This window comes from Lonchura striata, chromosome 31 (assembly GCF_050655825.1).
Source record: "Lonchura striata isolate lonStrDom1 chromosome 31, ASM5065582v1, whole genome shotgun sequence".
NCBI classification, from domain to species: Eukaryota; Metazoa; Chordata; class Aves; order Passeriformes; family Estrildidae; genus Lonchura; species Lonchura striata.
The window spans coordinates 1,087,619-1,112,064 of NC_140733.1; the positions used below are offsets into that span (position 1 = coordinate 1,087,619).

The following is a 24,446-nucleotide window of genomic DNA, read 5'->3' on the forward strand; positions in this document are numbered from 1 at the left end:
CTGTTAAACCTATTCTATTTAACATTCAGAGGTAAGGGAAGATTGACTTGGATAATTATTGTAGCAGGGCATCCCTGACTGGTAATAATTAGCACTGACTCCATGATTTCAGAAAACTGATCAATCACTTTATTACATTATACTGTACTATACTGCGAAAAAACACTCATGGCTCTTGCAGACAGTCCGATACAGACAGACCAGACTGGTTAATTGAAATCCAAACACTGTCACCATTGGCCAATTTAGAAATCACCCTTTGGTAAATAAATCTCCATAACACATTCCACACGTACACAATAACAGGTGCAGCAAGTGAAGATAAGAATTGTTTCTCATTTTTTTCTTTGAGCTTTCTCACAGCTTCCCAGGAAAATCCTGGGAGAGGTCTCTCTCTGTTCGGAGGATATGTGATTTCCACAGGTCAGTTGTGACAATGCAGGTCCAAGGACACCACGGTGACACTGGGGAACCTCATGAAACCAAGGGGCCAGGGTGACACTGTGCTGCCTCATGGAATCAAGGAGACCATTGTGAACTCAGAGACCCCAAGGAACCAAGGATCCATGGTGACCTTGTGCAGCCGCAGTGTCACAGAGGAGCCGTTGTGACACAGCGAGGGCACATGGAGCTGAGGGGCCATTGTGACACATCAGGGCTTTGTGGAACCACAAAGGCATTGTGACATTGCAAGGCCTCATGGAAGCACGGGGCCATTGTGACACTGCAGAAGCAAGAGGAACATTGTGACATTCCAGGGTCTCATGGAACCAAGGAGACCATTGTGACACTGTGGGGTGCCACAGAACCAAGGGAACATGGAACAGGTCTGGCTGGCTGGGCCTCCTGGGGACCACCTGACAGGTCTGGCTGACCCTGGCATGTCAAGGGCTGCTTCTCATATGCCCCAGAAGCACTGGGGCTCTGGGATTTCCTTCTTATGGGAGGGAACTGTCCTTCTTCCCCAGGGGCCATGGCCAAAGCCGGGATTCCTCCTCCAAATTTCCTTATATTGCAAAAGATTGTTCTCAGATGAAATCTGCCAGGAGAAACAGGTCTGGCTGCCTTGGCCACCCAGAGGCCACCTCTCATCTGCCTTTCAACACTGGGACTGTGTGCTTTTTCTTTTAGGAGAAAACCCACCCATCTCAACTATGCACCCATGGCCACAATGCAGCATCTGCCTCCATAATTCCCTATATCCAAGGATAGCTCCCAGACAGAAGCTGCCAGGCCTGACAAGTCTGGCTGGCCTTGGCTTCCTGAGGGCTGGCACTCATCCTACCTCTGAAACATGTGGCTCTGTGCTTTTCTTCTAATGAAAATAATTCATCTTCCTGTCTAGGCAACCATGGCCAAAATTGAGATTCCACCTCCAAAATGCCCTTTGTCCCAGGATAGCCCCTAGACGAAAGGTGCCAGGAGAGACAGGTCTGGCTGACTTGGCCTAAGGGTGGCCACATCTCATCTTTTTTCAGAACACTTGGAGTTTTCACTTCTCTTTTCTATACGAAAAAACTGCTCATCCTGACCAGGCACCCATGGCCAAATTTGGGATTCCACCTCCAAAACTCCATACATCCAAGGATTGCTCCCAAGTGAAACCTGCTAGGACAGACAGGTCTGGCTTCCTTTGGCCTCTTGGAGGCTGCCTCTCATCTGCTTTCAAAGCACTGGAGCTTGGAGCTTTCCTTCCAGTGAAAAGAACCATCCCTCTTCTCAAGGTGTTCATGGTCAAAACTGAAATTCCTTATCCCAAATTCCATATAGCCAATGATTCCTCCATAAAAAAAGCTGCCAGGAAGAAGAGGTCTGGTTGGCTGAGACACCCAGGAGCCACCTCTTTCTTCTTCTGCCTTTGAAACACTGGGGCTCTGGGCTTTCCTTCCTATGGAAAAGAACTGTCCTTCTTATCTATGCAGAAATGGCCAAAATTGGGATTCAACCTTCCAGATTCCCTATATCCAAGAGTTGCTTTCAGACAAAAGCTACCAGGACAGAGAGGTCTGGCTAGCCTTGGCCTCAGGTGGCCACACTTCATCTGCCCTTGAAACAGCAATGATCCTTCCTTTTCTTCCTTTGGAAAAGAACAGTCCTTCTACTCCAGGTGTCCATGTCTGAAATTGGGATTCCACCTCTAAAAGTCCCTATATCCAAGGGTTACTCCCAGGCAAAATTTCCCACTACTGTCTAGTCTGTCTGGTCTTGGCCTCTGGTGGCTGCCCCCGCCACACTGGGGCTCGGTTCATTCCTTCCCATGGAAATCACTGTGACACTGTGGGCACCTCATGGAACCAAGGGGATCATTGTGGCACCACTGGAGCCCATGGAACCAAGGGGCCATGGTGACACTGCGGGGCTTCATGGACCCAGAGACCATTATGACTCTGTGGGGCCTTGTGGAACCATGGAGACCATTCCGACCCTTCAGGGCCTGGGGTCACCAAGGGTACATTGTGACACCTCAGGGCCTCCTGGAAGCAAGGGACCATTGGGACACTGTGGGGCCCCATGGAAGTGAGGGAACATGGACCAGGTCTGGCTGGCTTGGCCTCCCAAGGGCCACCTGACAGGTCTGGCTGATGTTAGAATGCCAAGGGCTGCCTCTCATCAGCTCCTGGAGCACTGGGGCTCACTGCTTTCCTCTGTATGGAAAAGAACCGTCTGTCATTTCAGATGCTCATTGCCAAAATTGACACTCTGCCTAAAAAAATTCTGATATTCAAGGTTCTCTCTCAGAACAAAATCTGGCAGCTCTGGCTGGCTTTGTCCTCTCGTGGTCACCTCTCATCTGCCCCTAAAATAGTGGTGCTCTGTTGTTCATTTCAATGGAAAAAAACTGGTCTTCATGTCCAGGGACCATGACCAAAATTAAAATTGGCCACTGAGTCTGGCCAGGGTTGTGTAGCCATCTGCAGGCCCAGGAGGAGATATTGACACTTCCAGAACTGCCATCCTCCCTCCCGTGAGAGAAAAGGACACAGGGCAGGCACACAGAATACACTGAGGGCAGGGAAGAGCAAGTTGAGTCCCAGATGGGAGGGATGAGGAGATGCCTTGATCTTGGGGCTGGAATCCTCTGGTAAAACTATGGAGAAGGATGTCATTGATACATCAGACTCTCTTTTTCCCTATAAGGCATTGAAAAGTAAGGGGAGATGACTTGTTTCAGCAAAGGCCTCCATGCTGAAGTAAGCAAATGTTGAAGCAGCTGTGATCCCATAAGTTTGAACAGAGGAGAGCAGAGTGATGAGACCCTGTGCCCTCAGGGAGAGAAGAAGATATCTGCAGAGATTAAGATGATTTCAGAAAGAGATGAAGACAATCTTTGCTCTTAAACTGCTCATCTTGAAACTAATATCCCATAAGTTGGATGGTCCCTAAACACAGCTGTGCGAATGGCTGTGAAAAAATGGGAGGGATTTCACGATTTCATTTTTGCAAGTGGCTGCTATTTGTGGAAATTGAGAGCCACAAGAGAACTGTTTTCTTGTGGAGAAGTCTCCAAAGCAAGAAAGAGAGACTCCTCTCTCTAAGTAAACTAAAGAAAGACTATTCAAGAGGTGGTAAAGTGACTGAAAATTTTTTGCTTTGTCCCTTTACATAATCAGTAAGTAAGGAAAGGTTGTATGGAGAGGGGAAGTATTCTGAAATTTTGTTCTGATCCTTATTACTCCTTCTTTTAGTTACTGTCAACAAACTTTTCTTTACACTCCTTAAGTTTGAGCCCAATATGCCTTTCTCCTAATCCTATCTCACAGCAGGAAATGAGTAAGTATATTCTACTGAGTGCACTGGTAATTAGCCAGCACTGAACCCACCACACTAATTGATGCATTGGCCAAGAAATCTAAAATAGGCAAACGAAAACTACCATAGAAATCTTCCTGTTGAACTGCTCAGGACAAGAGGGAAATTGAGGCAGAGCCATGGTTTGTCAGGACTTGCTTGATCCTAATGAGCTCCGTGGTACATTTGGAGCTGAGCCTTGGAACCTCAGGGCCTGAGAGGAGATTGCACAAACCTTTCCAGGACTCAGAGTCAGAGGAAACACCCAAAGTGTCTCGAGGCATTAATGGGGCCCACTGAGGTCCATCCCCAACACAGGCTCCTCATGGACTCCTTGGAGGAGATTGCTGGAGGCCAGGTTTGTACAAAAAACTCTCTGAGACTCAAAATGCCACAAATACCTCTCAGTGTGGAAAGGACAATCCAAATTACGTTACAAAATTTGAGTATCTCAGGGTATTAATGAGCTGCACTGAATGTCAATTCAAAGCACACAAGGGACACATTAAAACAGATAATTTGAGGCTGAGACTGCACTGTCTCATAAAGTCTGTATCAAAAGGGAAACACCAAGTACCTTAAAAGAACTGAAGTACCTTGAAGCATTAATGGGCCCCACTGAGTGTTGTTCCTGACAAAGCCTCTCCAGGGACTAATTAGAGCAGATAATTGGAGGCCATGATTGCACAAAGCTCTCAGAGACTCCAAGGCAAAAGGAAAAGCCAAAGTACTTTGAAAAACCTGCAGTCTCTGGGAGCATGAAGGAGTCCCCAGGGCCATTCCTGACCAAGGCTCCCCAGGGACTCCTTCCAGAAGATCCTTGAGGCCATTGGGATGTGAGCTAGGGAGGGATGCTGAGGGCAGGACCAGGGGCTGACAGTGCCCAGCCTGGCTGGGACTGTGCCAGGAGGCCCCAGGGCCTCAGGACAAGGTGTCTCCTCACAGCCTTTGGTGGCACAGACCCTGCTGTGCCCAAGGGCACCAAGACTTGTCTTCTCTTTGTCCCCACCTGGCATCAGTGCCTCCAGTTCTCTGCTCTGCCTGGGTCCTGGGGACACTTTCTCAGTCTTGTCCCTCAGTGGGACCCATTAAAGGTCAGAGAAACTTTGCAGTTGGATTGTGACTTGGAGTTCTGGAGAGGTTTCTGCAGCTCCCTCTCAGGGCCTGATGTTCAGGCCCTGAGCACAAAGCCCCAGAGGGTCATTAAAGTCCTTGTGCTGTGTCTGTGCTGCTGAGCTGGGCCGGGCTCCTGGCACAGAGGGTGATCCTGGTAACCAAGCAGAGCTTCAAAAGCACATTTCTCTTGCTGAGCAGCTCTTCTGCCAGCCCAGCAGGGCTGGGGCACTGCCTGCAGCCAGCCCAGGCACAGCACAGAGGCACAGAGAGCTTCAATCAGTCAGGGCTGGGAAGGGGCTGAGAAGTGCCTGGGGCAGAATCACTGCCAGCCCTTGGCACAGGAACCTCTGGCTGCAGGACAATGCAGCTGCAGCTCCTGGAGTGATCTCCTAAAGCTGGAACATCCCAATGCCCACAGACCCTGTGAGTGCCCACAGACCCTGTGAGTGCATTCTCTGCTCATCTCCTGTGCAGAGCAGCCAGGGGTGCCCAGGGCTGTCCTACAGAGCAGGGTCCTGTAGCCCAGGGTGCTGTGCTGGGCCAGGGACTCTGCTGCCTGCCAGGGACAGCTCTCAGCCGGCCCTGGAGCTGCTCCCAGCGCTGGCCAGGAGCTGTGGGGGGAAGGAGCCACCCTGAGCAGGGCAGGTGCTGCTGCTGAGAGGGGCTGGCTGGGGCAGGGTTGCTCCCAGCTCCAGACCAGCCTGGGCACAGCTCCGGAGGACACTTCCCAAAGAAGGTAAACCTGCGATTGCTGTAAAGGTCAGGAAATTTCCTGAAAATGTTTTCAATTTTCATGTATGGAGCAGGATTGGAAAGTTGGGATAATGACAAAAAGATTTTTGCTTTTTATACATTTTTCATATATTCATAGCTCTGTAAATTACTATTATATTGTTATAGAAATATAATCCTTTCTTTATCTATTAAACTCTTAATTAACTATATTAAATTACTATTATGTGCTTTTATAAGGGTAATTCTTAACTGACTCTGTTTCCTACCTATCTCTTAGATTGTACAAAAATAAGCTGACTATCTAAATATATTCCTGAAATACTGAATAGTCTTATTATTAGGAAGAGAACCTACAAGAAGAACATTTTGGTTTTTGACAACAATGTGAGTAGTCATAACTAAAGTGGGGCGAAGAAGCCCTTGGTTCTACTCCAATGGGTTGAGCCAGGATGTGTAACTGGGGCAACTGAATCTCCTATTGGATATTCCTGTTAAATATCCTAATTAATCAACCTTAGTAAATTGTTGGAATCAAGGGCCAGGTGTCCCCCATCCCCACTGGGACACCTGGGAGCTTCCAATAAAGGTCTGGCTTTTACTTTACTGTTCTAACACTGTGGCAAGGGTTTTTTTTTCTCTTTTTGATTATAAGCAGGGGGATGAGAGAAGCAGAACAGGAATTGTAATCCCAGAATCACAGAACATTCTGAGTTGAAAGGGATACACAGGATCATCAAAGGAATGTTTGGACATTTGCAGAGACTCCAGAACTGTGACTTTGGCTGGTCAGTCTCAAGGCACCTCTCAGGAGGGGATGTCCAGGCCCAGGGAGATGCTCAGGGAAGCAGAGGGGGCTGAACAGAGCAGTGCTGGGGGAAAAAGACCATCCAGCCCCTCACCTGCCCTCAGCCACAGGGAATCCTTTGCCTCTCACATCTCTCAGTGGCAAATTCATGGTGGAGCAGGAATGCTGGGGATTTCTGACCTCAGAGTGCCAGGAATGATCTGTGGGTAGGAAAACAATTCCTAAAACCAACTCCTGCCATCTGTTTCCTCTAGAATTGTGAGTGCAGATGGTACCAAGACTTTCTGCAGTAGGAGTGATTCCTGTGAGATATCCTGAGTACCACGCCTTGTCCCTCTGCCACATGGCCACAAACCCAGGGCAGCAGGGCACGGATGGCTCCTTGAGAGCCCCCACGCACAGGCCTGGCTGCTCCTGGCACACTCAGCCAGCACAACTGGAGCTCAGGCAGGGACCTGGGTAAAGGATTTCCCATAGCAGGAACAAGGGTGGTTGAGTTCCAGCAGGACAGTCTTCAGGGAATGGCCCAGGTTTGGCTCCAAGCAGCCTCTCCTGACTTAAGGAGGACGAGGAGGAAAAGGAGGAAGAAGAAGGAGGAGGAGGAAGAAGAAGAAGAGGAGGAGGAGGAGGAATAGGAGGATAAAGAGGATGAGAATGAGGATGTGGAGGAGGACAAGGAGGAGGAGGACGAGGAAGACGAGGAGGAGGAGGAGGAGGAGGATGACGAGGAGGACGAGGAGAAGGACGAGGAGGAGGACGAGGAAGACGAGGAGGGCGACGACGACGACGAAGAGGAGGTGGAAGATGAGGAGGAGGAATACGAGGAGGAAGAGAGAGAACGAGGACAAGGAGGATTATGAGGAGGAGGAGAAGAACGAGGAGGAAGAGGAGGATGAGGATGAGGAGGAGGAGGAGGAGGAGGACAATGACAAGGAGGATGAGGATGGGGAGGAGAAAGAGGAGGAGCAGGAGGAGGAAGAAAAGGAAGAGGAGGACGACAAGGACTAGGGCAAGCACAAGGAAGATGAGGAGGAGGAGGACAAGGAAGAGGAGGAGGCAGAGAAGCATGAAGAGGAGGAATAGGAGGAGGAAGAGAGAGGACAAGCACAAGGAGGATGATGAGGATGAGGAGGAGGAGGACAGCGAGGAGGAGGAGGAGGAGGAGAAGAAGGATGAGGACGAGGAGGAGAAGGATGAGGATGAGGAGGAGAATGAAGATGCATAGGACAAGGAGAACGAGGAGGAAGAGGAGGAGGACGAGGAGGAGAATAAAGAGGAGGAGGACAAGGATGAGTAGGACCAGGAAAAGAAGGACAAGGAGGATGAGGATGAGCAGGATGGGGAGGACGAGGAGGAGGAAGAGGAGGGAGATGAGGAGGAGGAGAAGGAGGAGAATGAGGATGAGGAGGACAATGTGGAAAATGAGGAAGATAAGGATGCGGAGGATAAAGAGGAGGAGGATGAGGAGGGGGACAAGGATGAGGAAAAGTACGAGGATGAGGAGGACAAGGAGGACGAGGAGGACAAGGAGGACAAGGAGGAGGAGGATGAGGAAGACGAGGAGGAGGAGGAGGAATAGGAGGATAAAGAGGATGGGAATGAGGATGTGGAGGGCAATGAGGAGGAGGAGGAGGAGGAGGACAACGACGACAAGGACGAGGAGCAGGAGGAGGAGGAGGAGGACTAGGACAAGGACAAGGAGGAAGAGGAGGACGAGGAGGACGAGGAGCACGAGGAGGAAAAGGAGGAGGAGGACGAGGATGAGGACGAGGAGGAGGAGGACGACGAGGACGAGGAGGAATAGGAGGAAAAAGAGGATGAGAATGAGGATGTGGAGGAGGACGAGGAGGACGAGGAGGACGACGATGACGATGACGAAGAGGAGGTGGAATATGAGGAGGAGGAATAGGAGGAGGAAGAGAGAGAACGAGGACACGGAGGATGATGAGGAGGAGGAGGAGAGCGAGGAGGAAGAGGAGAATGAGGATGAGGACGAGGAGGGGGAGGAGGACAATCACAAATAGGATGAGGATGGGGAGGAGAAAGAGGAGGAGCAGGAGGAGGAAGAGGAGGAGGAGGAAGACGACAAGGACTAGGGCAAGCACAAGGAAGATGATGAGGAGGAGGAGGACAAGGAAGAGGAGGAGGCAGAGAAGCATGAAGAGGAGGAATAGGAGGAGGAAGAGAGAGGACAAGGACAAGGACGATGATGAGGATGAGGAGGAGGAAGACAATGAAGAGGAGGAGGAGGAGAAGAAGGATGAGGACGAGGACAAGAAGGAGAAGGATGAGGATGAGGAAAAGGATGAAGATGCAGAGCACAAGTAGGAGGAGGAGGAGGAGGAGGAAGAGGAGAAGGAGGAGGAGGAGGAAGAGGAGAAGGAGGAGGAGGAGGAGGAGAAGGAGGAGGACAAGGAGGACGAGGAGGACGAGGAGGACCAGGAGGAGAAGGACGAGTAGGAGGACGAGGAGGAGGATGAGGAGGAGGAGGAGGCCACGACGACGACGACAAAGAGGAGGTGGAAGATGAGGAGGAGGAATAGGAGAAGGAAGAGAGAGAACGAGGACAAGGAGGATGACGATCAGGAGGAGGAGAACGAGGAGGAAGAGGAGAATGATGATGAGGAGGAGGAGGAGAAGGAGGACAATGACAAGGAGAATGAGGATGGGGAGGAGAAAGAGGAGGAGCAGGAGGAGGAAGAGGAGGAGGAGGAAGACGACAAGGACTAGGGCAAGCAGAAGGAAGATGAGGAGGAGGAGGAGAACAAGGAAGAGGAGGAGGCAGAGAAGCATGAAGAGGAGGAATAGGAGGAGGAAGAGAGAGGACAAGGACAAGGAGGATGAGGAGGATGACGAGGAGGAGGACAGCGAGGAGGAGGAGGAGGAGAAGAAGAATGAGGACAAGGACGAGGAGGAGAAGGAAGATGAACAGGAGGAGGAGGAGGACAAGGAGGAGAATAAAGAGGAGGAGGACAAGGACGAGGAGGACCAGGAGGAGAAGGACGAGGAGGATGAGGAGGACAAGGACGAGGAGGAGGACGAGGAGGATGAGGAGGACGAGGAGGAGGAAGAAGAGGAGGAGGAGGAGGAAGAGGAGGAGGAGGAGGACATGAAGGAGGACGAGGAGTAGTATGAGGAGGAGGATGAGGACGAGGATGAGGAGGAGGACGAGAAGGACGAGGAGGAGGACGAGGAGGACGAGGACGACGAGGAGGACGAGGAGGATTAGGAGGAGGAAGAGGAGGACGAGGACGAGGACGAGGACGTCCTCCTCGTCCTCTGCATCTTCATCCTTTTTCTCATCCTCATCCTTCTCCCCCTCGTCCTCGTCCTCATTCTTCTTCTCCTCCTCCTCCTTCTCGCTGTCCTCCTCCTCCTCATCCTCATCATCCTCCTTATCCTCTCTCTTCCTCCTCCTATTTCTCCTCTTCCTGCTTCTCTGCCTCCTCCTCTTCCTTGTCCTCCTCCTCCTCCTCATCTTCCTTGTGCTTGCCCTAGTCCTTGTCGTCCTCCTCCTCCTCTTCTTCCTCCTCCTGCTCCTTCTCTTTCTCCTCCCCCTCCTCATCCTCCTTGTCATTGTCCTCCTCCCCCTCCTCGTCCTCATCCTCATTCTCCTCTTCCTCCTCGTTCTCCTCCTCCTCATCATCATCCTCCTTGTCCTTGTTCTCTCTCTTCCTCCGCCTATTCCTCCTCCTCATCTTCCACCTCCTCTTTGTCGTCGTCCTCCTCATCCTATTCGTCCTCCTCCTCGTCCTCCTCCTCTTCCTCCTTGTCCTCCTCCACATCCTCATTCTCATCCTCTTTATCCTCCTATTCCTCCTCCTCCTCCGTGTCTTCCTTGTCCTCGTCTTCCTCGTCCTCCTTGTCCTTCTCATCCTCCTTGTCCTCCTCATCCTCGTCCTTTTCCTCATCCTTGTCCCCCTCCTCATCCTCCTCCTCCTTATCCTCCGCATCCTTATCCTCCTCATCCTCCTCATTTTCCTCTTCATCCTCATTCTCCTCATTCTCCTCCTCCTCATCCTCCTCCTCTTCCTCCTCCTCATCCTCCCCATCCTGCTCATCCTCATCCTCCTCGTCCTTCTCGTCCTGGTCCTCCTCATCCTTGTCCTCCTCCTCTTTATTCTCCACCTTGTCCTCCTCCTCCTCCTCCTGTTCATCTTCCTTCTCCTCCTCCTCCTCCTACTTGTCCTCTGCATCTTCATCCTTTTCCTCATCCTCATCCTTCTCCCCCTCGTCCTCGTCCTCATTCTTCTTCTCCTCCCCCTCCTTATCGTTGTCCTCTTCCTCCTCACCCTCCTCATCCTCCTTGTCCTTGTTCTCTCTTCCTCCCCCTATTCCTCCTTCTCATCTTCCACCTCCTCTTCGTCGTCGTCGTCGTCCTCCTCCTCCTCCTCCTCCTCCTCCTCGTCCTCCCCCTCGTCCTCCTCCTCATCGTCCTCCTCCTCCTCCTCGACCTCCTCATCCTCCTTGTCCTTCTCCTCCTCCTCCTCCTCCTCCTCCTCCTCCTCATCCTCCTCCTCCTCCTCCTCCTCATCCTCCTCCTCCTCCTCCTCCTCATCCTCCTCCTCGTCCTCCTCCTCATCCTCTTCATCCTCCTCATCCTCCTCGTCCTCCTCCTCGTCCTCCTCCTCCTCGTCCTCCTCGTCCTCCTCGTCCTCCTCGTCCTCGTCCTCCTCATCCTCCTCATCCTTATCCTCCTCCTCGTCCTCCTCATCCTCGTCCTCCTCGTCCTCGTTCTACTCCTCCTCCGCATCCTCCTCCTCCTCCTCGTCCTCCTCCTCCTCTTCCTCCTCCACCTCGTCCTCCTCCTCCTCGTCCTTCTTCTCGTCCTCCTCCTCCTTGTCGTCCTCCTCGTCCTCCTCCTACTCTTCCTCCTCCTCCTTCTCCTTTTCCTCCTCATCTTCCTCTTCTTCTTCCTCCTCCTCCTCCTCCTCATCCTCCTCCTCATCCTCCTCCTCTTCCTCCTCCTCCTCCTCCTCCTCCTCCTCCTCCTCCTCCTCCTCCTCCTCCTCCTCCTCCTTGTCGTCCTCCTCGTCCTCCTCCTACTCTTCCTCCTCCTCCTTCTCCTTTTCCTCCTCATCTTCCTCTTCTTCTTCCTCCTCCTCCTCCTCCTCCTCCTCATCCTCCTCCTCATCCTCCTCCTCTTCCTCCTCCTCCTCCTCCTCCTCCTCCTCCTCCTCCTCCTCCTCCTCCTCCTCTTCTTCCTCTGTGTGTGGTTCTCAAGATTCAATGACTCGAGTATTCCCTGAACCTGGAACTCTGGGATTCCATGGCTCTGTGACCCCATGGATGGATTCAGGACTGTCTCCAAGGCCACAAGGGAACGTTGGTGCCAGTGGGAGGGGCTGCAGTGCAGGGGCACCAACAGCTGAGAGGCGACTGCTGCTGCTGCTGCTGCTGCTGCTTGTGGGGGTGCTGTTTGCATGGGCAGGGCCCTGGTGTGGCTGAGCATTGCCATCTCAGCCTGTGAGCTCCTGAGAGCTCAGGACAGAGCCAGAACTGACCCAGGCTGGCAATGCACTTGAGGACAGACACAGAGAATGGAAAGTGCCCATGGAGTGGTTCTGAGCAGATCTGTGGGAAGGAGGAGGGAGGGAGGATGAATCCCCTGCCCAAGGCTGCCAAGGGAAGGCTTTGGGAGGGAAAGCAAGCCTTGACCTGACACTAAGTTTTTCAAGGGCTCAGTTGCCCATGCTGAGCAGGATTTCATCACGCAGAACTGACAGGGCCAGATCCAGGGATGGGGAGGACATCGAGGCAGGCTTCAGGTGAGCAAATTCTGCAGTGCTGACAAAGAGAGAGACTACAGCCAGGTGAGGGAGGCAGGTGGAAAAGGCTTTGTGCCGTCCCTGCTCAGAGGGGATCCTCAGCACAGCCCTGACGATCTGTACATTGGAGAAAACAATGAACACAAAACAACAAAACGATAAACTGCTAGTAACCACAAGAAGCCCAAGTTCCCTGAGGTGGGAATTGGAGCAGGAGAGCTTGAGGATCTGTGGGATATCACAGAAGAACTGGCCCAGGGCATTGCCATGGCACAGGGGCAGGGAAAATATATTGGCCGTGTGCATGAGAGCATTGAGAAAGGCAGTGGCCCAGGCAGCTGCTGCCATGTGGGCACAAGCTCTGCTGCCCAGGAGGGTCCCGTAGTGCAGGGGTTTGCACATGGACACGTAGCGGTCGTAGCACATGATGGTCAGGAGGAAATATTCTGTTGCAGCACAGAAAAGAAAAAAAAATCTTGTGCAGTACATCCTGTGTAGGAGATGTTCCTGGTGTCCCAGAGGGAATTGTGCATGGCTTTGGGGACAGTGGTGCAGATGGAGCCCAGGTCGCTGAGGGCCAGGTTGAGCAAGAAGAAGAACATGGGCATGTGCAGGTGGTGGCCGCAGGCTACGGTGCTGATGATGAGGCCGTTGCCCAGGAGGGCAGCCAGGGAGATGCCCAGGAAGAGGCAGAAGTGCAGGAGCTGCAGCTGCCGCGTGTCTGCCAGTGCCAGCAGGAGGAAGTGGCTGATGGAGCTGTTGGACATTTGCTCTGGCTGCACATGGGCACCTGTTTATGGAGAAAGGACAGGGACAAGTCAGGAGAGGCTGCTTGGAGCCAAACCTGGGCCATTCCCTGCAGCCTGTCCTCCTGGGACTCAACCACCCTTGTTCCTTCTCTGGGAAAACCTTCACCCAGGTCCCTGCCTGAGCTCCAGTTGTGCTGGCTGAGTGTGCCAGGAGCAGCCAGGGCTGTGCATGGGGGCTCTCGAGGAGCCATCCCTGCCCTGCTGCCCTGGGTTTGTGGCCATGGTGCAGAGGGACAAGGCTGGATATTCAGGATCTGTCAGGGGAATCACTCCTACTGCAGCAGGTCTTGGTACCATCTGCACTTACACTTCTAAGAAAAATTGATGGCAGGGGTTGGATTTAGGAATTTATTTCCTACCCACACACGATTCCTGTCTCTTTGAGGTCAGAAATCCCCAGAATTCCTGCTGCACTCAGAGTTTGCCACTGAGAGATGTCAGAGGCAAAGGATTCCCTGTGGCTGAGGGCAGGTGAGGGACTGGATGGGCTTGTTCCCCCAGCACTGCTCTGTTCAGCCCCCTCTGCTTCCCTGGGCATCTCCCTGAGCCTGGACATCCCCTCCTGAGAGGTGCCTTGTCCCTGCCAGTGCTCACAGAGCCCATCCCACCCTGTGTGCCCTCGGCCCGGCCCTACAGAAACCTGCCTGTGTGCAGGGCCCTGGCTGGGGCAGGCTCTGTGTGCAGCTGGGCAAGGGCAGCTCAGGAGAGCCCTGCTGGGCCCTGCAGAGGTGATGCTGCTGCTGCCCAGGGCTGAGGAGTGGCTGAAGGCCCTTTGGGAGGCTCCCAGCAGAGACACTGACCACCCAAAGTCACAGTTCTGGAGTCTCTGTAAATGTTCAAACATTCCTTTGGTGATCCTGTGTGTCCCTTTCAACTCAGAATGTTCTGTGATTCTGGGATTACAATTCCTGTTCTGCTTCTCTCATCCCTCTGTTGTCTATAAACAAAAGAGAAAAAAAAGAACCCTTGCAACAGTGTTAGAACAGTGAAGTTAAAACCAGAACTTCATTGGAAGCTTCCAGGTGTCCCAGTGGGGATGAGGCACACCCAGCCTGAGATTTCAACAATTTGTTAATGTTGATTATTTAGGATATTTAACAGGAACATCCAATGGGAGATTCAGTACCCAGTTACACACCCCTGGCTCAACCCACTGGAATAAGTCCAGGGCCTTCTTTGTCCCAGTTTTTCTTATCACTGCTCACATTCAAAACCCAAAATACTCTTCTTGTGGGTTGTTTCTCTGATAAAAAGATTATATAGCACTTTAAAAATGTATTTAGACAGGTTATAGTTATAAAATCTAAGAGAAGGTAAGGAAACATACTAGAGTTAATTAAGGATCATAAATACATTAAATATATAGTAGTAGTTAAAAAGAGTTATTTAAGAGTTTAATAGAGTTAGTTAAGGATTATAATTTTAAAACTACGTAACAGTAATTTACAGAACTATGAATATATGAAAAATATATAAAAAGCAAAAATATTTTTATCATCATCAAAACATCATCATCTTTCTCCAAGCAGAAAATTGAAAACACTCTCAGGAAAGCTCCTGACCTTTACAGCAAACCCAGGCTTACCTTCTTTGGGAAGTGCCCTCCGGAGCTGTGCCCAGGCTGGTCTGGAGCTGGGAGCAGCCCTGCCCCAGCCAGCCCCTCTCAGCAGCAGCACCTGCCCTGCTCAGGGTGGCTCCTTCCCCCCACAGCTCCTGGCCAGCGCTGGGAGCAGCTCCAGGGCCGGCTGAGAGCTGTCCCTGGCAGGCAGCAGAGTCCCTGGCCCAGCACAGCGCCCTGGGCTGCAGGACCCTGCTCTGCAGGACAGCCCTGGGCACCCCTGGCTGCTCTGCACAGGAGATGAGCAGAGAATGCACTCACAGGTTCTGTGGGCATTGGGATGTTCCAGCTTTAGGAGATCTCTCCAGGAGCTGCAGCTGCATTGTCCTGCAGCCAGAGGTTCCTGTGCCAAGGGCTGGCAGTGATTCTGCCCCAGGCACTTCTCAGCCCCTTCCCAGCCCTGACTGATTGAAGCTCTCTGTGCCTCTGTGCTGTGCCTGGGCTGGCTGCAGGCAGTGCCCCAGCCCTGCTGGGCTGGCAGAAGAGCTGCTCAGCAAGAGAAATGTGCTTTTGAAGCTCTGCTTGGTTTACCAGGATCACCCTCTGTGCCAGGAGCCCGGCCCAGCTCAGCAGCACAGACACAGCACAAGGACTTTAATGAGCCTCTGGGGCTTTGTGCTCAGGCCCTGAACATCAGGCCCTGAGAGGGAGCTGCAGAAAACTCTCCAGAACTCCAAGTCACAATCCAACTGCAAAGTTTCTCTGACCTTTAATGGGTCCCACTGAGGGACAAGACTGAGAAAGTGTCCCCAGGACCCAGGCAGAGCAGAGAACTGGAGGCACTGATGCCAGGTGGGGACAAAGAGAAGCCAAGTCTTGGTGTCCTGGGGCACAGCAGGGTCTGTGCCACCAAGGTCTGTGAGGAGACACCTTGTCCTGAGGCCCTGGGGCCTCCTGGCACAGCCCCAGCCAGGCTGGGCACTGTCAGCCCCTGGTCCTGCCCTCAGCATCCCCCCCTAGCCCACATCCCAGTGGCCTCAAGGATCTGCTGGAAGGAGTCCCTGGGGAGCCTTGGTCAGGAATGGCCCTGGGGGCTCCTTCATGCTCCCAGGGACTGCAAGTTTTTCAAAGGACTTTAGGTTTGGCTTTTGCCTTGGAGTCTCTGAAAGCTTTCTGAAATTTTGGCCTCCAGTATTCTGCATTAATTATTCTCTGGAGAGGCTTTGTCAGAAACAACACTCTGTGGGGTCCATTACTGTTTCAAGGTACTTCAGTTCTTTTAAAGTACTTAGTGTTTCCTTTTTGCTACAGATTCTGTGAGAGGTATGTGCAATCATGGCCCCAATTATCTGCTTTAACCTGTCTGTTGAGAGCTTTGTATTGACACTCACTGGGGCTCATTAATACTTGGAGATTCTTAATTTTTGCAAGGTACTTTGGATTCTCATTTCCTCACTGAGAGGTTTTTGTGCCATTTTGAGTCTCTGAGAGGTTTTTGTGTCATCCTGGCCTCCAGTTCTCTCTTCCAAGGAATCCATGAGTAGCCTGTGTTGGGGATGGACCTCAGTGGGTCCCATTAATGTTTTGAGACACTTTGGGTGCTTCCTCTTGTTCTGACTCCTGTAAAGGTTTGTGCAATCTCCTCTCAGGCCCTGAGGTTCCAGGGCTCAGCTCCAAATGCACCACGGGGCTCATTAGGATCAAGCAAGTCCTGAAAAACCATGGCTCTGCCTCAAATTCCATCTTGCATGGGGCAGTACATCAGGAAGTTTCTGTAGTGATTTTGATTCACCAACTTGAGATTTCTTGGCCAATGCATCAATTAGTGTGGTGGGTTCAGTGTTGGCTAATTACCAGTGCACTCACTAGAATATACTTACGCATTTCCTGCTGTGAGATAGGATTAGGAGTAACGCAAAGTGGGCTCAAACTTTAAAAGGGTATAAAGAAAAGTTTATTAACAATAACTAAATGAAAGAGTAATAAGAATCAGAACAAAACTTTCAGAGCACTTTTCCTCTCCCTACAATCTTTTCTTTCTTGACAATGTAAGGAGACAAAACCTAAAATTTTCAGTCACTTTCCCACCTCTAGAATAGTCGTTCTTTAGTTCACTTAGAGAGAGGAGTCTCTCTTTATTGCTATGGAGTCTTCTCCACAAGAAAACAATTCTCTTGCGGCTCTCCATTTCCACAAATATCAGCCACTCAGAAAAAGTGAAATAGTGAAATCCCTCCCATTTTCTCATAGCCTTTCTCAAAGCTGTGTTTATGGCCCATGCCAACTTATGGGATATTAGTTTCAGGATGAGCTGTTTAAGGCAAAGGGTCTCTTCATCTCTTTCTCAAATCATCTTCATCTCTGGGAACAGAGGTCTTCTTCTCTCCCTGAGGGCACAGGGTCTCATCACTCTGCTCTCTTTGTCTGCTTAAACTTCTCATGGGATCACATCTACTTCAACATTTGCTTACTTTAGCTGAAATAAGTAATCTCCCAATTCTTTTCAATGCCTTACAGGGAAAAAAAGAGTCTGATGTATCAATGACATCCTTCTCCAGAGCTTTAGCAGAGGATTTCAACCCCAGGATCAAGACATCTCCTCATCCCTCCTATCTGGGACTCAACTTGCTCTTCCCTGCCCTCGGTGTGTTCATGTTGCTCCTCTGTGTGCCTGCCCTGTGTCCTTTTCTCTCACTGGAGGGAGGATGGCAGCACTGGAAGAGTCAATATCTGCCCGGGGCTGCAGATGGTTACACGACCCTGGCCAGGCTCGGTGGCCAATTCTAATTTTGGCCATGGTCCCTGAACATGAAGACCAGTTCTTTTCCATCAGAATGATGGAACAGAGCTCCACTGTTTTAGGGGCAGAGGAGAAGTGATCACCAGGAATCAAGGCCAGCCAGAGCTGCCAGATTCTGTTCTGAGAGATACCCTTGAATACAGGAAATTTTTTAGGCAGAGTGTCAGTTTTGGCAATGGGCATCTGAAAAGACAGACAGTTCTTTTCCATACAAAGGAAAGCACAGAGCCCCAGTGCTCCAGGAGCTGATGAGAGGCAGCACTTGACATCCCAAAATCAGCCAGACCTGTCAGGTAGCCCCTGGCAGGCCAAGCCAGCCAGACCTGATCCATGTTCCCTCACTTCCAAGTGGCCCCACAGTGTCCCAATGGTCCCTTGCTTCCAGGAGGCCCGAGGTGTCACAATGCCCCCTTGGTGACCCCAGGCCCTGAAGGGTCGGAATGGTCTCCATGGTTCCACAAGGCCCCACAGAGTCATAATGGTCTCTGGGTCCATGATGCCCCGCAGTGTCACCATGGCCCCTTGGTTCCATGGGCTCCAGTGGTGCCACAATGATCCCCTTGGTTCCATGAGGTGCCCACAGTGTCACAGTGATCTCCATGAGAAGGGAAGAACCGAGCCCCAGTGTGGCAGGGGCAGCCACCAGACACCAAGGCCAACCAGGCTTGACGGTACTGACAGATTTTGGCTGAGAGCAACCCTTGGATATAGAGAATCTGGGAGGCGGAACCCCAGTTTTGGCCATTCCTTCATAGATAAGAAGGACAGTTGTTTTCCATAGCACAGAGCCCCAGTGTTTCAATGGCAGAAGAAAAAAGAGATGGATCCTGGGAGGCTCAACCAAACAGACCCATTCTTCCTAGCCGCTTTTGTCATGGAGGAGTCCTTGGATATGTGGAATTTATGAGGTGGAATCTCCTTTTTGACCACAGACACCTTGAGAAGAAGGACAATTTTTTTCATTGGAAGGAAAGCACCAAGCCCCAGTGTTTCTAAAGCAGATGATAGGTGGCTCCCAAGAGGCCACGGGCAGCCAGACCTGTCTGTCCTGGCAGCTTTCACTTGGGAGCAATCCTTGGATGTACAGAGTTTTGGAGGAGGAATCCCAATTTTGGCCATGGCCCATGGAGGAGGAGAGTTCTCTCCCATAGGAAGGAAATCCCAGAGCCCCAGGGCTTCAGGGCAGGTGAGAAGCAGCCCTCGACATGCCAAGGTGGTCAGGTGGTCCCCAGGAGGCCCACACAGACAGACCTCATCCGTGCTCCCTTGGCTTGGTGGTGATGCCTTGAGAGGCTGCCTAGAACCGAGCTAGGCAGTGTTAAAGGAATAAAGCAGGTATTCATTAAAAGGCCTTCAAGGGATACACCTTGGGCAGTACAAGAGCCTGGCCCTGGCTCCATCCTAGATGGAGTCCAGGTCACGAGTTTTCACTGGGGCAAACAGGGAGATTTGGTCTGGCAGGATGTGTAAAACAATCTCCTGTAATATCTACCTGTTCTCACACAGAGCACTTGGCTGCAGGGACACATTCCCATTGTTCCTGCCCAGGTTTCAGGATTCAAACAATGCTGTCCTTCCCAGGAGCTGTTCTTCATCTGCCTCGGGAGGCCCTTTGGCCTCTGGACCCACACTCTGGCTCATTATTACCACTGCTGGATCCAAACTGTTGCTCGGCAACAAGGAGCCTTCCGTCTCTCGGCTGATGTTGTTAGAGGGAATGCCACGGGAGACAAGACTCATGATATCATGATCATCAAGTCTCAGTTTATTGTAACAGATTACAGTTTATATATATTATATTATATATATTATATATAATATACAATATATAATATATAATATATTATATATAATATACAATATATAATATTATATATAATATTATATATTGTAACAGATAACAGTTTATATATGTTCGTTAATTAGCTCATACATATTGCAAAAGCCGAGCTCATGATTGGTTGCTATGTGACTTGTACTATTATCTTAAAAGTATCTTTATGATCGATACATGCCTGTCCAGCTGGCCTTGCAGTTAGAACAGCTTAGTACCCCTTTGTTCTTCTCTATCTACTTCTACATACCAAGCAGTTTCAATATCCTACTTTCTGCACACCATCTACTCTTCAGGGCCATGCGAACTTTGCAGCAGTCACGTAGCCCTCCCTATTTGGATTAATTTTACAGTATCATGTCCCTTGTTGTTCAACCATTCCTCTGTCAGGCTCTCTTCATCTCCCCCGTTTTCCTTTTGTACAAGAAGGTGTGCATTCAGCATTTTCTGCAAAAGCTGCTGCATCAAGCCTTGCAAGCAAGTAAACACACAGGGCAAAGCAAGCAAAAGTATCACAATTATGCTTAGAACTATTATGCTGTATTTGATAATGTCTCTTAACTATGGTCTGATCTCTAATCCTTTTAGCTATCTTTCTAAACCTAATCTATCCTCTACCTTTAACTGTTGAGTTAGCTCGGTCAATTTTCGTATTTGTTTGTGGATAGATGTAGAGTGATCAGATAAGTTCATGCAGCACATTCCTTCAAATTCTTCACAACTATGACCTTGGGCTAGAAGAAGTAAATTAGTGGCAGCTGCTCTGTTTTGCAGAACTGCATGACAGATACTACCTATATTTGTGGCAAGCTCACTTAACATTTTAGATGAAATATTAATTTATTTTTCTGTCCAGTAGGCTAGGATTTTTAATTGTGTGAGAGCTTGCACTGAAGCAACTCGTGGGGTGAAAAATGAGGTTAGTATTACAGAAGTGCACCCCACTTCATATTTCTCATGTTTTTGATTGTTCTGTTTAACATGAAAGGAACAAACTTAATTCTAAATACAAACTATATTTATGATAAACTTAATGTTATGCTTTTGATTATCTAATTGATTGTCCCTCTTTTTCTTTTGCCATTGAAAAGCAATGGTAAAATGAACAGAAAAATCACAGGCATTACTAAAACTCATTAAAACTTAGCAAAAAAAGTCTATAACATAATTAAAAACACACTTATGAAAAAACCCAAAGTCTACAATCTTCTGTGGGTGAAACACAAATCTTTGCACAATCCACTTTTGCTGTGCATCCTCTGATTTACTTGTAGAGAGATTAGTGTTCTCTTGAAATTGATAAGTTTAACATTCTTCACTGAAATCTATCTAGATTCTGCACCTGCTAAAACACAAACAAACTCAACACTCCCCACAGGGACTGGAGGGTCCTCTCTCAATTCTGCTTCTTAAAATTTGCATGAAGAAATGGAAATATCAACATCTTTATAATAAACATGAAAAAACATCAAGAACAAAACAATGCATATAGTAAAGAAACTAACAACAAATAAAAATCAATCAGATAATACACTATTAACATTACATATAAAATCACAGTTACCAAGTGCTACACTATCAAATTGTCATCCCAGAGTCTGAAGCAGCTGATAAACCTTAAAACAACAGAGATTTGGATAAAACATGTCCAGATCATGTTTCTCCAAAACTCCTTTTGAGGCTCAGCTGCCCTATATGGTCAAATTGTTAAGCCAAAAGGACTTGAATACTTTTTGATGCAGAAAACACCTGGGTCAATCACACCATCCACGTAGAGACAGAGCTTGGCCAGAGCTCAAACTCTAATTGGAGGATATGTTTTAACACATTATAAAACAAAAGTCCTAGAAATAACAGTTATAAGTAAAAAACCTTATTATTAAAAATTTATCAAACTATCAAATAATTGAACCTGTCTAAAATCTCTTTTAAGATAAAAATTCTCTAAATACAACAAACCCTTTCTTCAGAAATCTGAAAATTTGAAGTCTGAAATCTTGAACTAAAATTTGGACAATGAATTTTTAAAGGAAGATGAATTGCAGCTGCATAAAAGATTGGATAAAGAAAACACATGAGTAGTTAAAAAATCAAAAACACAGGATCCTGAAAAAACATCTTGTAATCAATCACCTAAAGAGACAATAAAACATATGAAAACTGACTGTAAATACTATAACAACACCTTAATACCTTAATGCCTTAATAATAATTCTTATCACAAAAATCAGACAACTCACATTTTATGATCAACCTATTAACAAGAAATGTTTAAAATAGTTTAAGACAATCCTTTTAAAGCACTCATATAACATTAGTAACAATCACTACTTATCATTACTTACGAAAACTTAACAATCACTATTTATCGTATTATCTATAAAACTTAAAAATCATTATTACTTATATTATTATCTATAAAAACCCAAAGACAGAGATTACAAACTCAATACTAAAATTCCATCAGATGACATTTTCTCAACTCTTTGTTTTCAGAGACATTTTGGGTAATTAAATCATTACTAACATTTCTATCTTTATACAGTGATTTTCATCTATATCATATTTGAAATAACATTGATTCACATAATGTTCATCCTTCTTGGTATCTTGGAAAACACTCGGTACTGCTGTACTTTTTCATTACGTCTTCTGACTTGTAAGAAATTGGGAAGATGCTGTTGAAATTTTTGCTGTAGTGCTGCGATCCCGCCATCGGCGGCGCTGCTGCTCTCGGCGTTGTCGCTGCCATGGCAACCAGGACTGTGCCGCCATCTCCGCCGCCATTGCTGGGCGCTGCGGGGCGATGAGGGGCGGCGCCGCCTCGCTCCCGTCCTTGTTGTGTCACCTTGTGGATGGGAGAAGAGACACCCCCGCCACGGCCGCGCCCCGCCTGCTCCGGCTCCAGCGCGGCTGAGCCCCAGGAACGCCCCTCTCCCCCCTTGCGCTGCTGCTCGGCAGCAAGGAGCCTTCCGTCTCTCGGCTGATGTCCGCTCCGCTCCGGGCTCGCCTCCGGCTCGGTGCTGGCCGGCCCCGCTCTGTCTGGCCCCGCGCCCGCCGCTCCGCACTGCCGTTCCTGCGCTCCGCCCCGGCGGCTGGCCGGTGCTCACTGCCGCAGCCCGCTGCCTTAGTTCTGCCAACCTCCAACCTCCGCGGGTTGCTGCGCTCACTTTTCTTCGGCAAAGCAGCACTCCCGCTCCAGCTCCCGGCCCCGGCCACGTCCACACCCGCCGTTCGGGTTCCTCGTGAACACCGAGGTCTTCACTGCTCCAGCTGGCTCTCGCAAACAAACAGCGATGCGAAAAGTATTTTTCTTCCCGTTGGGAATGGCCCGATTTGGAGTTTGGAGACTTTTGCTCGGTTCTACCTGATTCTCGTTTACAAAAAGTGAATTTGGGATCCCAGTCCCGTTGCCATAAAGCAATTTGGACCTCAATTTCTAGCACCTCAATGCTACTAGTGTCTATGGGAGGTACAGGCATTTCAGAAGCAGAGATGGGAACGGGAAAAATTGTGAGAACCGGAGGGTTTGGCTCACTGGAGAGAAGCGAGGGTTTACATTCCTTATTTTTCTCCAGAGCTGTCCGTATCACTTCCACAGCCCTCTTTTCTGCCTGACACATTAACAATTCGTTATCAACCACTCTCGAAAGTTTACTCATTTTCTTGCCCGGTTTATCCTCATCTAACACTAATTCCCACAACTTATCCCTATATCTTCTCCATTCTGAAAGTTTATGAACACTATGGGGGTTAATGAAAAAGCCGTAAGACTCAGCATGATGCAATAGCGAAGGGAGATCCTTATCTAAGTCAATCCCCCTAATCTGCCTTTTTCTAAAAGAAGCACTAAATAAATCATATGCTGCTTGCCTTTCCATGATTACGTCGGTACCGTTGCTGGCTCCTTCAGGCTTCGGCAGCACGTATCGGCTGAGCCCGCTTATACGGTCACTCAGGGCGCGGAGCAGAGCGTTTCGCCTCTTCTCTTTATTTTCGCCGTCCTTCCAGCTGCAGGACCCGAACCCCAACGCAGAACCCCTCTCGCCTTAGACTCGGATCAGGTCCCTGCTTTCGGGCGCCAGTTGTTAGAGGGAATGCCGCGGGAGACAAGACTCATGATATCATGATCATCAAGTCTCAGTTTATTGTAACAGATTACACAGTTTATAGATGTTCGTTAATTAGCTCATACATATTGCAAAAGCCAAGCTCATGATTGGTTGCTATGTGACTTGTACTATTATCTTAAAAGTATCTTTATGATCGATACATGCCTGTCCAGCTGGCCTTGCAGTTAGAACAGCTTAGTACCCCTTTGTTCTTCTCTATCTATTTCTACATACCAAGCAGTTTCAATATCCTGCTTTCTGCACACCATCTACTCTTCAGGGCCATGCGAACTTTGCAGCAGTCACGTAGCCCTCCCTATTTGGATTAATTTTACAGTGTCATGTCCCTTGTCGTTCAACCATTCCTCTGTCAGGCTCTCTTCAGAGGAGGAGGACAAGGAAGAGGAGGAGGCAAAGAAGCATTAAGAGGAGGAATAAGAGGAGGAAGAGAGAGGACAAGGAATAGGAAGATGATGAGGATAAGGAGGAGGAGGACAACGAGGAGGAGGAAGAGGAGAAGAAGGATGAGGACGAGGATGAAGAGGAGAAGAATGAGGATGAGAAAAAGGATGAAGATGCAGAGGACAAGTAGGAGGAGGAGGAGGAGGAGGAGGAGGAGGAAAAGGAAGATGAACAGGAGGAGGAGGAGGACGAGGAGGAGAATATAGAGGAGGAGGACAAGGATGAGGAGGACCTGGAGGAGAAGGATGAGAAGGATGAGGATGAGCAGGATGGGGAGGATGAGGAGGAGGAAGAGGAGGAAGATTAGGAGGAGGAGAAGGAGGAGAATGAGGATGAGGAGTACAATGAGGAGGATGAGGAGAATAAGGATGCGGAGGATAAGGAGGAGGAGGACGAGGAGGATGACGAGGACGAGGAGGAGAAGGATGAGGATGAGGAAAAGGATGAAGATGCAGAGGACAAGGAGGACGTCCTCGTCCTCGTCCTCCTCCGCGTCCTCCTCCTCCTCCTCCTCCTCGTCCTCCTCGTCCTCGTCCTCATCCTGGTCCTCCTCCTCGTCCTCGTCCTCCTCCTCCTCCTCCTCCTCTTCCTCCTTCTCCTCCTCGTCCTCCTCATCCTCGTCCTCATCCTCGTCCTCCTTGTCCTCGTCCTCCTCCTA

General features: G+C 49.6%; 1 pseudogene; it reads left to right on the forward strand.

The window, feature by feature from the left end:
• The first annotated feature begins 21,016 nt into the window (after positions 1 to 21,016).
• On the forward strand, positions 21,017 to 24,199 carry LOC146764723 (uncharacterized; annotated as a pseudogene).
• Positions 24,200 to 24,446: the final 247 nt, after the last annotated feature.